At 40.1% G+C, this 14,366-nt stretch overlaps 1 protein-coding gene across 1 annotated transcript in view; it reads right to left on the reverse strand.

The window, feature by feature from the left end:
• The window catches only part of GTPBP4 (GTP binding protein 4), an 81,572-nt gene extending 68,286 nt beyond the window's left edge, over positions 1-13,286 (reverse strand). Inside the window, exon 1 of the mRNA XM_037835682.1 lies at positions 13,206-13,286. The gene's annotated coding sequence lies outside the window, so the exon portion shown is untranslated. The remainder of the gene's footprint in view (positions 1-13,205) is intronic.
• Positions 13,287-14,366: the final 1,080 nt, after the last annotated feature.

The following is a 14,366-nucleotide window of genomic DNA, read 5'->3' on the forward strand; positions in this document are numbered from 1 at the left end:
TACCACTGATGCTGATTAACATTTTCAGATGGGGGCAAAGGGAATTACAATGATAGTATTCCTGTGTAATCACACAATTAGCTCAAGTTTCTGACAATCATTCCGCAGGACCCACCTCCTCTTATTACAGTAAAATTCCTCCTCGGTGCGTACTGAGTTACATACATGACCAAATGTGTGGTGAACGCCAGAGAGTAGTCCACGTGCTTATGCCCTCTAGAGCACACCCAAACAGAAACAAGAAAGGCCAAGGCCGCTTTGTAATCTGGGCACTGCCACCTGGTCCACCCACCAGATTTCTGAATGTGGTCATTAGTAGGGTCAACCTGTTCCAGATATAAATCTAAAAAAATAACCTAAAGAGTTCTTTAACTCAAGGATTTTTAAAGAAAGATTCATTGTGAATTGCTGAACTTACTCTAACGAATGAGGATCAGGAATAATTTACCGGAGAGTTAGTTTTAACATAATTATAGCCAATAACAAATGATACTAATGTCATGAGTTCTAATATTGATTTCTAATTTCTCCTCACTAAGAGACTATTGAAAACCTTAACACATGACTATGAGAACAGTGTAGGGGTTAAGAACATAGGTTTTGCAATTAGGCTGCTTATGTTTGAATACAGTGTGTCAGCTCTGTGGCCTGGGGCATGTTACTTAAGCTCTCTAAGCATCAGTTTCCTCATCTTTAAAATGTGTTCCTTATTTGATGTGTTTTGTTGTTGTTAGGATTACAATAATGAACTGAAGTATATATATAGAACTCACACAGATTTTGACACGTAGAAAATGCACAAGTGTTAACTCTTAGAGCTATAGTCTAGTTCTGATTTTCTAATTTTCTTGCCTTACTAAAATTCTGCCAGTCTTTTTCCATGTGTCCTATATCATTGTTTTCCCACACCAGTCTGTGCTGAGATGTTCCTGTCTTGTATCAGGGCCTTTATTGCTATATGGAGAAAAATCTCTCTTTAAAAGCAAGCTTCTGTAGAAGCTTCTACACCCATTCAAAGTGCACTTTAAATGCAGTCTTTATTAATGGAAGGCCTAACGAAACTTTGCTTCCTTCCAAACTAAGCTGCAAAATACTTGCCATTAACTCTTATTACTGAAGAATACCGTTTGTTTATTTGTGTAGCATCCTGAGTTTTTCTCTAATCCAAACACTGGAAGTGCCGTGATCTGCACTTTGCCCATGCTGCAGCACAGGAAGAATGGTGTATTCCGGTAGTAGGAGCAACTTTTAGCTTGGATCTCAATTGAAAAGAGATCTCCCAGACCACTGTACTCTCAGGTGCCAAGATGCTTCCAGTATCACCAACAGGTATCATCTGATTTTTTTTTTTTTACATGTTTAACAAACAGTTCTTATTTATTGATGGTGAGAAAAATGAATAACAAAGCTTAGGGGGAAAGTACAGCAGGAAATATATTAGCAGGAGGCATGATTTGTTTCTTTGAAGGGGGCCTGTTTCTTTTTAAATTAAATTTTAAGTTTTATTGAGATATATTCACATACCATAGAATCACCTATGTATCAGCTAACAGTACCATCATATAGTTATGCATTCATCACCCCAATCTATTTTTGGGTATTATTTGGTTTAAACCAATTCAGGCATAACTTCATCTACCAAGCTGAGAATGTCTTCAAAATTACTCAGCCCCTGAAATCACGGATTTCCTTCTATTTGCTGCATAATCCTGCCAAGAGAAACCACGTGTCATTTTGTTATTCTGTCAGGCTGCTGCTGAGGATGCTAATAAACAAAAATCCCTGCTGTACGGGAAGCAATATATTTGGGAACTTGAATAACTGTTATCATGATTTAATTTAGAGGTTGTGGAAAAAGTGATGACTTAAATAGAGATAGGAAATGGCACAATAGTTAAGAGAATATGGTAAACATTACATCGATTCAATAGTGTTTGATGTAAAAGGGATCAAACAAAATGAAAGACCATAGAGTAAAGTTTGTATTTATTTATCTTATTTAAGAGGGATGCACTGTGTCTTTACAATGGTGCCAAGCATATGGGTGGGGTGTGGTAGGCAGAGTCATGGGCCCCCAAAGATGGGAACCTCTGAATATGTTAAATTACACGGTAAAGGGGACTTAGGGTTGCAGATAGAATCAGCTAACCTTAAGGTCGGGAGAGTGTCCTGGATTACCCGGGTGGGCCCAATGTAGTCACAAGGGCCCTTTAAATGTGGAAAAGGCGGCAGAAGAGGCAGCATCAGAATGACGCCATGTGAGAGAGACTTGATCAGCCCTTACAGCGTTGAAGATGGAGGGAGCCCAAAGCCAAGGAACCGGGTAGCCTATAATAGCTGGAAAAGGCCAGGAAATGGATTCTCCCTTAAAGCCTCCAGAAAGGGACACAGACCTGCCAACACTTTGGTTTTTAGCTCAGTGAGGCCCATTTCAGACCTCTAACTTTACAGAACTGAGATAATAATTTGTATTGTTTTAAATCACCATGTTTGCAGCAAATTGTTACAGAAGCAATTGAAAACTAATATGCCAACTAGCTAATCAATTTAGTCAACTGTCTGCCAGTATTATCTTGTTAAAGACAGAATAGATAAAACATGACCCTTGCCCTGGAGGACTAGCCTCCTAATGGGAGAGACAAACATAAAATAACTTATCAAAATTAAATGTTGTCAGTGATAAGTAGAAGTTCATATGCGTGTTGTCTGAGCAGAAAAAAAAAAGCGTAAAAGAAAAATGAGTAACTAAAAGGCACTCTCGAGCATGTCTTCTTTGTGAATTCTGTTGAGGTCCAAGGTGGTTTATATCAAGTTCTTAGAAACTGAATAATTATGAATTGCCTCTCAACCAGATGCTAGGATTTGGCTTCTAGTTCATCTCTTCTTGATTTATCTGAGGTGGGACAGGCTGCAATGTGTTCTTCTTCCCAGAAAAAGATTATTTATGTTCCCACTGACGAGCAACACAAAAGAAACAATATTCTGCCAGAATTCTTCTTGCAAAAGCAGTGTGCACTCCAAGTCATAAATGTGGCTCCCTTGCCTAGGGAAATAGGCATGGAAAAGCTATAGACTCTTCCTAAGAAGCCCATGGCCACCTGCTGAATATTACAGAAGAGTAGAATGAAATACATCACCAGGTTTCATTGTTGTGGTGGCTGGAGTATTCTAGCTCTTCCCTATACTTGAAGATGCTTTGGCCCCTTGCCGCATTAGGTATTGCCAGGTTGGATCATTGTTGAAGATTTCAAAGTTGTTGCCAAGGAAATTTACTCTGTACATTTTCACTTTTAAACAACCATGTTTTCAAATGTAAGTTTGAAAATATGAATGGAAATGGGAATGCTTTTGATCCTTTAGGATCCTTCCCCAGGACTCGTAAAGAATTGAACAGATCTATCTTGATCTGTTACTGATAATTCCAAATTCTGCTTGTGGCCCTCTTTTTGTACTCTCTTAATGCCCTCCACCAGCTCTCTAAAGATCTAGCTGACTAAATTTCCGGATATAATTGTACTATTCTAGAACATACTGTCTGAGAAATAGTGGCAAGCCACTTGGCAGAATAAATATGCGCTGCTCTTGAGTATTTCAGGGCCCTAACTGCACCCCAAGCACCCAGCTAATTAGAGGATCTGTCACCTAAGAATACTTCCAGATATCTTGTCCTGAATTTACCACAAATCTTCTTTGAGATTCCATTTAGTACTCATTGCTGAGAAAAAGCATACTGTAGAATCAATCAGGATCTTCAATGACACTTAGAACAAGGTTCAGTCTGAGTAGAGACTGAGAAGATCTGATAGGTTCAAGATTTCCCAAGCCCACTCATTTCTACAAGATCCCTGAGACTCACCATTCAGGCTAATGTATGCCCTTGCCATGAGAAAGAAGGGAATTCAAGTCGGTGCAACAGCCAAGACCGACACTTTGCCCTCCAGCAGCCCTCCTGATTTTGTAGGAAAGGCAGAGGTCAGTCTATTGTTCTGCCACTCAAACATTCCTGAAATGTTGTTTTACTCCTACAGCTATTCTCTTTCCAAGAGAGGTGCTTATTAACAGAAGTGCGGTTAGAAAGGGCACATCTCTTGTGATAGCACAACACCTGGTAATTGAAAAGAAGGAAAAACAGTGCCAATATCTAGGCAGAAATACTCCCAGGAGTTTAAAAGAAATTATGCAGCAAGATGCACGAATGTCTTTTTATGATGTGGAAAGGGGTGGAGGCCACACTAGAAGGCGGAAGTTCATACCTCTGCTAAAATATACCTAACCTTTCCTGTTTGTTGATTTAGTAGAAAAGCCAATCAACAAATAGTCTCTGAGAATCTAGAGGACTCCTAGTCCAAATAAGTCAATTCAGAATTTATTAAGTAACTATTAGGTGCTCACTACTAAAAGTCTACTCTAGTAACTAAAGTATCTCCACCAAGAGACATGGACTATGGAGTGAAAAACCTCAGCATTTCGAACTTCATATCTGATCTCTTCTTCTTAAAAATTATATATAGTAGATTTTGAAGAGAAAACAAAAGTATCATGGGGGATAAGATACATACCTAAAGACAACATAAAACATAATGAATTCAATAAGAAAATTACAGACAAAATGCTATGGGAGTTAGTGCTGGTTTGGATCTGTTATGTACCCCATAAAAGGCCATGTTCTTTTAATCCAATCTTGTGGGGGAAGACCTATTGTAGGTGGGACCTTCTGATTAGATTGTTTCCATGGAGATGTGACCCCACCCATTCCAGGTGGGTATGAATCCTTTACTGGAGTCCTTTAAGAGAGCTCACAGAGAAAGAGAGCTCAGAGAAGCTGAGACAGACATTTTGGAGAGAAGCTAAGATATGTAATACAGAGTTTGCCCTGGGAGAAGCAAGGAGGACCCAGAGGAGCTGAGAAAAGCTAACACAGAAGCCCAGAGACATTCTGGAGAAAACCGCTGAAACCAGAACCCAGGAGAAGAAGAACAGCAGACATCACCATGTGCCTTCTCATGTGACAGAGGAACCCCTGAGCCATCAGCCTTTCTTCAGAGAAGATATCATCCTTTTGATGCCTTCATTGAGACATTTTCATGGCCTCAGAACTGTAAATTTGTGAACTAATCAACTCCCATTGTAAAAGCCAATCCTGCCCCCGAGGGACATGCCTCCCAGGGGAAATAATCTCCCTGGTGATATGTGACATGACTCCCAGGAATGAGCCTAGCCCTGGCAGTAAGGGATTGAAAATGCCTGCTTGACCAAAAGGGTGAAAAAGAAAGGTAACAAGCTGAGGTTACAGTGGCTGAGAGATCCCAAATAGAGTCAAGAGGCTATCCTGGAGGTTTCTCTTTTGCAAGCTCCAGCTAGATATCCCAAATGGCTACAGCATGCCATGCCTTTACCAAAAGTAGTCCCCAAATACCTAGGTCCCTACCTGAGATTCTATAAAAGATTCACTCACTAAGTTTTATTTCTCAGAAACTTAAATCCACCAGAGTGTTCCAATGCCAGACAAGTCCTAAAACCCAGGGGCAACAGCCTCTAAAAACAACAATCAGATGCAGCCTCCTTCCTTATACTGTCAACATCTTCTTTCAATATGAACAAGTTAGGGTGCTCACTACCTAGACACCCCTGAGGATGGAAAAAGAGATAAAGAAGAGAAAAAGAGAGGAAGGGGTAGGAACAAACCAGATAAGATTTAACAAAGGTCTATGAATACTGAAACTTATATATTTAGATGCTGGGGTGTTGGAAAAGCTGGAAGGAGGTAAATGCCATGATAGAACTTGTAACCTATAACTTTATAACTTTCTTTGAAATTTGCTCTGTAGCTACTCATTGAATTGTGCTTTGAAAGTTTTCACCTTTTTGTATATACCCTATATTTCATAATAAAGAACTGAAACTGTGGAACTGTAACCCATAACAATTTTTGAAATTACCTATATAACTGCTTGTTGAGCTGTACATCAAAAGTTAACACCTTTCTGTATGTATATTTTACAATAATAGAAATAGCTGAAGTTGTGGAACTGTGACCCATGACGTTCTTTGAAATTTGCTCTCTAACTACTTGTTAAATCATACTTTGAAAGTTATCACTGTTATGTATATATGTTAAACTTCACAATAAAAAAAATGCATTTAAAAAAAAAGCCAATCCATTTCTGGTATATTGCATTTCAGGAACTTTAGCAAACCGAAACAGATTTTGGTACCAGAGAAGTGGGGTGCTGTTGAGTTTGCAAATACCAAACATGTTGGAACGGCTTTTTAAATGGATAAGTGGAAGATTCTGAAAGAACTGTGAAGGGCTTGATAGAAAAGTCCTACATCACTTGTAAATACTGTTGGTAGAATTATGGGTGCTCAAAGTACTTCCAGTGAGGCCTTAGACAGAAACTCTGAACACTTGGGTATAAAGAAACCAGAAACTGATATTTGGAAAATTCTAAAACTTTGGAAAGTGAGTCCCCAGAGAATGGTGCCCCACATGAGTATTTAACCAAATATGGAATAAATTAGCTATTGCAGAACAAGAGAGGATTGGAAATGCAGCTATCCAGAAAGGATATGTGGAAAGTTCTATCGTCTGATGGTTGGGACCCCTTTATGCTGCATGCCAAGCCAACAAGTTTTTTGTGGGATCTGTATAAACAGAACCACTGCCAGTCTGGACTAAAAGGGACAGAAAAGGAGAGATTGAAGGAAGAACAACTTCAAAGACAGAACCATGTAAGCCAAGGTCTGGAGCCAAGAAATCCTGGGTGAGGAGAGGTGTTCAACACATGCAAGTGGAAATGGTGAATTTAACCCAGAGGCAGAGAGCAGGCCTTCTGCCGTGATGTTCAGGAAGAATGCTGCTGCCCCAGGCCTCAGAGAGGGTGGAGCACATTCCCTGGGGATTGGGGAGAGCCTGCCCACCACCCAGCTGTTCTAAAGGGATTGAGAGTGCCCCAGAGATGGAAGAGAGTCTGGGTGCCACCCAGATGGTTGAGGAGGGTGGGACTGAGAACAAAGTGGTCTCCCCAGTACTTAGATATGTTGGAGCAATCACTCCAGCATTTAGAGAAAACAAGGCTGCCGCATAAGCCTTTAGAAAGGGTGGGCTGCTGCTGTCTCAAGCCCCGAGGATAAAATGTCTTTCTGTAGATGACTCTCAGACTTTGAAATCTAATGGAGTTTGTCCTGCAACAGGTTTTGGGAACTGTTTGGGTCCCATGACAACTGTTTTCCTTCCAGTCTCTCCCTATGGCAATAAGAACATTTATCCTATGACTGTCCCGTCTTTGCCTATTGGAAGCAGATAACTTGTTCTAAGTTTCACAGGTCCACAGAGTAAGAGAATTTTGCCTTAGAGCAAACCACGCCTGTAACTGATTTTGATAAGACTTTGTACATATCTATTGTTACTGAAATGATTTAAGCTTTTGTGATATTGTGATGGAATGAATGTATTTTGCATATGGAAAGAACATGTCTTTTGGAGAGTCCAGAGGGTGGAGTGTGCTAGTTTGGATCTGTTATGTACCCCATAAAAGGCCATGCTCTTTTAATCCAATCTTGTGGGGCAGACCTATTGTGGGTAGGAACTTTTGATTAGATTGTTTCCATGGAGACGTGACCCAGCCCACTCAAGGTTGATCTTAATCCTTTACTGGAGTCCTTTAAGGGAGCTCATGGAGAGAGAGAGAATGCTCAGAGAAACTAAGATACGTAATCCAGAGCTTGCCCCCTGGAGAAGCAAAGAGGACCCAAGAGATTCTAAGAAAGATGTGTAGACAGAAATGGCCCTGGAGAAACAAACAGAGGGCTGAGAGAAGCTAAGAGAGACAGAGGCCCAGAGACATTTTGGAAACAGCCGCCGAAACCAGAACCCAGGAGAAGAAGGACCAGTAGACATCACTATGTGCCTTCTGACATAAAAGGAACACCAGATGCCATCAGCCTTTCTTCAGAGAAGGTATCATCCTGTTAATGCCTTAATTGGGACATCTGCATGGCCTAAGAACTGTAAATTTGTGAACTAATGAACCCCCATTGTAAAAGCCAACCCATTTCTGGTATATTGCATTTTGGCAGCTTTAGCAAATCAAAACAGAACTCAACAGTAGAGAAGGCTCAAGTTGAGAAGGTCAGAAATTCCACAAGATTATTCCTAGCAGTGCTGTAATGCAGTGTTTTTCAGGTTTGTCAGCAAATAATAATCTTTATTAAAAATATGTTTAATCCTGATGCCTAGGCCACACCTCAGCACAGTTGAATTAGCTTTTCCAGGAATGGAAACTGTGCACAATTTTTTGTTTTTGTAATTCCTCAGAGGGGTTCAACATGCTGGCAAGGTTGAAAAATTACTGTTGTGATGAGTTTTAGTACCCACAGAGAATAGGAATTTCAGGGATATTGTATCCATCTTTATGGCACATCACTTACACAAGAAGACCTTCAATAGTCCTTCTAATTCTTTTAAATTGAGATTCATATTCCATTCCTTCCTTTCCATCATCCTCTACATCTAACCTTATCAATTATGAGCCTCTTAATTAGGTATAAAATATCCCTTCCCGTGCATCTCTTTCATCATGTCAGGATAGACCTGTGCTATCCCGTACTGATACCACTAGTCACAAGTGGCTGTTGAGCACTTCATACGTGGTGAGTCCTAATTGAAGCATATTTTAAGTGTAAAAAACACATTGTATTTTGAAAAGTAGTATAAAAACTTATGTAAAATTCATTATTTTTATACTGATTGCATGTCAAAATATAATATTTTAGTTATGTTGGGTTAGGTAAAATATATTATTAAAATTAATTTATACCTGTGTCTTTTACTTTTTTTAATGTGGCTACTAGGTAATTTTAAGTTACACGCATAACTTTCATTATATTTCTATTGGCAACACTTGTATAAACACTCGTTCTTTCTGACCAGGAGTATTACAACATTCTTCTAATTGGGTTTCTGCTTCCATTCTCAATCCCATCCCCACTCTCCATCTCCAGCCCAAATCCATTCAAGACAAAACTGATCACCTAATTTCCTCACCTAAATTCCCTGTGTTACTGCCATCACCTTCAAGTTAAAGTTAAACTCTTGAGTTTAATGTTCAAGAGTGTCATGACTTGGCCCCATGTGTACCTGTTTAAGCCTCATGTGTTGGCTCTCCTTTCTGGGTACACTCTGTTCTAGTGCAGTGAACTACTTTCACTTCCCCAACATGCCACACCATTTATAGCTGCCATGAAGCTGACAACCTGTTTCCTCTGCTTGGAATTTACAGAGGAAATTCCCCAGTTGTCAGTAAGAATTCTAACTAATCTTTCAATAATTCATCTTCCCTGGCCATGCTAGGCAGAGTATATCATTCTCCCTTCCTTGCACCCTCAGAAGCTTGGTACTTTGTATATACCTTCCTTGCATTTATCAGAAAATAATATTACAATTATTTGTTTATGTTTCATCTTCCCTGCTCCATATTTTTGCTCCTTAAAGGCGGGGGAAAAAGCTGCTCCATGGCACTAGGCTTTGTACTTTTTGGCAGTCAAAAAATATTGATTAAATGAACAAGTGAGTAAATGAATGAATGAATATACAACTCCAAAGTCTGAGCATGTTAAGAATTGACTTACATTGATATTCTATATTTTTGCCAAAATTAATCACTTGCTATTGTGCTGGGTATCACTTAGGGATAAATGGTAAGCAATTCCATTGAATGTCTTTTACACAATTTTCCTTTGCCACTCTAATGCCCCTACCACAAGTATCATTTACTCATCCATCACCAGCAGGCTCTGACAGGTTAAAAGGCAAAAGCCACAGATGTTTTTCCTCACCAAGAAGAGCTCCCCTGCCCTGCCTCCATGTCCTGGCAGACTTTGGGAGCATAAACTTTGGCAAATGAGTCTGTGGCCTGCTCACTTGCTGGGCCAGGGCAGGAAGCTAAGTGTGCTGGCCCAGGGGGAGGGTGACTCTATACAGTGAGAAGAAAGCCAGAGAGCCTAGTAGCTCTGTCACAGATTAAGGGGAAAAGGGGTTTAGGTTCCATAGAAGAAGCTGTTCTCTTTTAATCCAGAAATCATCCCAGAAATCACATTCTAAACTTGATTAAAGTAGCTTTACCATTAGATCCAACCTTAGGCACAGCAGGATATGGTCAACTCCCCACCCCATTTCTCATATACTCAGTAGACAAAGTTTCTCATTATGCAATATAAATACTTCATAATCAACAAACTAATGGTGAATAAATTTTGTCAAAGAATAACCAGTGATAACACAGGATGCCCCCGAAGGGAGAAGGGTGAGGACACCAGTGAGGGAGAAAAGAGGCCAGAAAAGGGAGGTTGGTGATATTAAGGACAAATTGAAAACTTTTTGTGAATAACTCAAGCCCTTGTCTTTTTCTACTTCGTCTCTCCTGCTTTCCTTTGACTATTTAACTTCTTACTATTTCTATCAAGAAATTACTCAATAATTTTGGCAGAGAATAAAAATATATTTGCAAAGACCCCTTGAGGGACTGGGAAAAAAATGTGGAAATATTAAAATTCCCCACCTGGGGAATTCCTGATATTCTCACAAGCACTGGGGACCATAAGTTTAGTATGCTGAGCCCTCGATCTTGGGACTTGCCCTTACGAAGCCTGTTCCTGAAAAGGAGAGGCTAAGCCTACTTATAATTGTGCCTAAGAGTCACCCCCAGAGAACCTCTTTTGTTGTTCAGATGTGGCCTCTCTCTCTAAGCCAACTCGGCAGGTAAACCTACTGCCCTCCCCCCTACATGGGACATGACTCCCAGGGTGTAAATCTCCCTGGAAACATGGGACACAATTCCCAGGGATGAGCCTAGACCCAGCATCATGGGATTAAGAAAGCCTTCTTGACAAAAAGGGGGAAGAGAAATGAAACAAAATTAAGTTTCAGTGGTTGAGAGATTTCAAATGGAGTTGAGAGGTCACTCTGGTGGACATTCTTATGCACTATATAGATAACACTTTTTAGGTTTTAATGTATTGGAATAGCAAACTCCAACCCAGTAGCCTTGACTCTTGAAGACGATTGTATAACAATGTAGCTTACAAGGGATAACAGTGTGATTGTGAAAACCTTGTGGATCATACTCTCTTTATCCAGTGTATGGATGAATGAATAGAAAAATAGGGACAAAAATTGAATGAAAATTAGGGTGGGATGGGGGGTAAGATTTGGGTGTTCTTTTTTACTTTTATTTTTAATACCTATTTTTATTCTTTCTGGTGTAAGGAAAATGTTCAAAAATAGATTGGGGTGATGAACGCACAACTGTATGATGGTTGTGCCGGTTTTAATGTATTGTGTCCTCCAGAAAAAGCCATGTTTTTTGATGCAATCTTGTGGGGCAGACAAAATAGTGGGGATTAAGTTGGAACGTTTGGATTAGGTTGTTTGCATGGAAATGTGCCCCACCCAACTGTAGGTGATAACACTGATGAGATAATTTCCATGGAGGCATGGCACCACCCATTCAGGGTGGGCCTTGATCAGTGGAGCCATATAAATGATCTGGCAAACAGAAGGAACTCAGTGCAGCTGTGAGTGATGTTCTGAAGAGGAGCAAGCTTGCTAGAGAGAAATGTCCTGGGAGAAAGTCATTTTGAAACCAGAAGTTTGGAGCAGACGCCAGCCACGTGCCTTCCCAGCTAACAGAGGTTTTCCGGACGCCATTGGCCATCCTCCAGTGAAGGTACCCGATTACTGATGTGTTACCTTGGACACTTTAGGGCCTTAAGACTGTAACTGTGTAGCCAAATAAACCCCCTTTTTATAAAAGCCAGTCCATCTCTGGTGTTTTGCATTCTGCAGCATTAGCAAACTAGAACAATGGTACTGTGAACAGTTGATTATACAGCACGTATGATTGTATGATATGTGACTTTATCTCAATAAAACTGAATTAAAAAAAAAAAAAAAGTAAGCCCTTCACCTTGCCCAAGGTGTCTCTGTTAATATACCAGTCATGAGAGTTCGGAAATTTTGGTTAATATGGAAAACAGGGGAGTATTCCTTCATTTGGAAGGAACCAGAATCAACTTAATAAAACCTTCTACTCACAGCAGAAATCCCCTCCAGGCAGCCATCTAGCCTTGACTTGGATCAATTTCATAAAATACATAAAATAAAAGTGGAGCGGCTGTAGAGATTATTTAGTCCAGTTGCCGCATTTTACAACTGAGACAACTGGGGCCAAATTATAGCAAAAGACAGAAGGAGAATAAACAACCTAAATGATCATCAACAGGGAGAATAAATAAGTTTTTGTTTACATTATAAACCAATGAAACAGATAAATGTGTTGCCATAAATACATCTCAAATGCATAACGTTGAGGAAAAAAGTTGGAGAAGGAAATGCACAATATAATAGATGCTGTTTATATTACTTTTAAAACATGGAAAACAATACTGTACATTGCTTATGAATCTTCAGAAAAGCAGCAAGGGCAGAAGGACAAGGAGGGCAGTGACAAAGTGAGGCCCCCGGTGACCCTCCTCTCAGGGAGGAAGGAAAGGAACGCAAGTGGGGAGGGGGACACAAAGAGCTTCAATTTTCTTGGTTGTATTTTTGTCCTTAAGATGGATTGTGAGTACATGGGTGTTTATTATATTTTTAAATGCTCAATATTATTTTTTTAAATGAAAAGGAAAATAAATAAATTGAAGCCCTCAGAGATTAGATGAATTGCCTTAGGTCACATTGCCAGAGAGTGTTGCAAAACGTTTTTTTCTCCTTTCCTGGCTCCATCACAAGATTTTATCTATCTCACATTATACTAAGAGTCCTGTATTTTAGAAAAATCTTAATAGTTTCTCTTTCACAATCTCAGAGAGTTAACTGTGGAATGAGTAGCATGAGAATCAGCACCAGGGACTAAATTCTTTGTCCAGATGGTGCTGAACCTATGGTGGTCAATATCTGGCACTTACTGTACCTGCTTGCAGGGAGAGAAGCACAGGGCACTAATAAAGCCAACAAATTCTTTTTTCATGGTCTCTTTCTTGAATTCCATATCAAGAACTCACCAAAACACCACAAACCTTAATTGTTTCTGCAAATTTTTTGTTTTACATTTTCCCAGAATTTCTATTTGAAAATATGATTGTTTGTAGTGTGTGTGTGTGCACGTGCGCACCTGGGAAGCAGTGAGAGGTAGGGCACAAGTTACCTTCGTGCTTTGTTTAACAGCAGAATCAATCTTCCAAGTTGATGAGGCTGTTCTCGCCTGGCTGGCATCCCTACAGTGGGGCTGTGGAGAGAAAGGGAGAGGCGCCTTAGTGTCCTTCTCATCACACTCACAAGCTTCACTGCAGTGAGCTGCTTGGGCAGTGGCCTGTGTCCTTGTTTGCAGCATTGACAGGGTTATTTATACTTGGAGCCCCCCTGCAAGTCTGCAGTGGGATGCAAACTTGAAAAACTTCCTGAGAGAAACTAGTTCGAATTTAACCCTGGAGAGGCAGTCCTGAACAAGCTGCTCACGTTAACGTGGAGTGAGAAGGAGCCATGATTTCCCCATTTCCCACCAAAACCACGGGCACATTAAAGCACCTTTTGAAATATGAAATACATGTTACAGAAGGACAAGGGTCTGCCCTGGGAGAAATGTGGGTTATGGATCTAGGGAGGTTTAGAGAAACACACAGTGCCAAATGCCTCTTTCCCTAAAGTGGACATAAAGTCCCCAAATCCTGCTTATTTCACCAACCCTAAAAAGGCAAAGGTTTTCATTATAGTGGGGTCCCATCCAAGAAACCGCCTTATTGCCTTATAGGCGCAACATATAATAGGGCATCACTACAAAATGCTGAAGCGCTTTTCACTCTTTTTAAAATCCCGGGTTGAATTTCTCTTAAGCATTGCCTTTCTTCTGTTCATTAACTAATTTACCATCAAATGTAATTGGAACCTCAAGTTCTGTTTCCACAGGGTAAACATTATACACAGGCTCATGCTCCAAGAGCTGGACTAGAAGTCACTAAAAGCCCGATTTCAGTACCAAGCTCTATTGTCAACTTTCCAAATGCTGACATCGCTGGTTTATCGGCTCAACTCCTCTCAGCCACTTGTTCACTGGCAGGGATGATTCTTGGCTTTGACGAACTTGAGTTGAGAATTCTCACTGAAAATAACCATAATCCATTCATTTAACAAACTGTAATGGTTTACCTCCTGTATTCCAGGCTCTATGTTAAGTACTAGGCATACGAGGAGGCATTTAGAAAACTGTGAACTTGAAGAGTTCGCTGTTTAATAGATAATTTTATAATAGTACTGCGTTTTTTTCTGAGTGTGAAATATATACATTTATTATGGAAATACTTAAAAGAAT

This window comes from Choloepus didactylus, chromosome 5 (assembly GCF_015220235.1).
Source record: "Choloepus didactylus isolate mChoDid1 chromosome 5, mChoDid1.pri, whole genome shotgun sequence".
Lineage (NCBI taxonomy): Eukaryota > Metazoa > Chordata > Mammalia > Pilosa > Megalonychidae > Choloepus > Choloepus didactylus.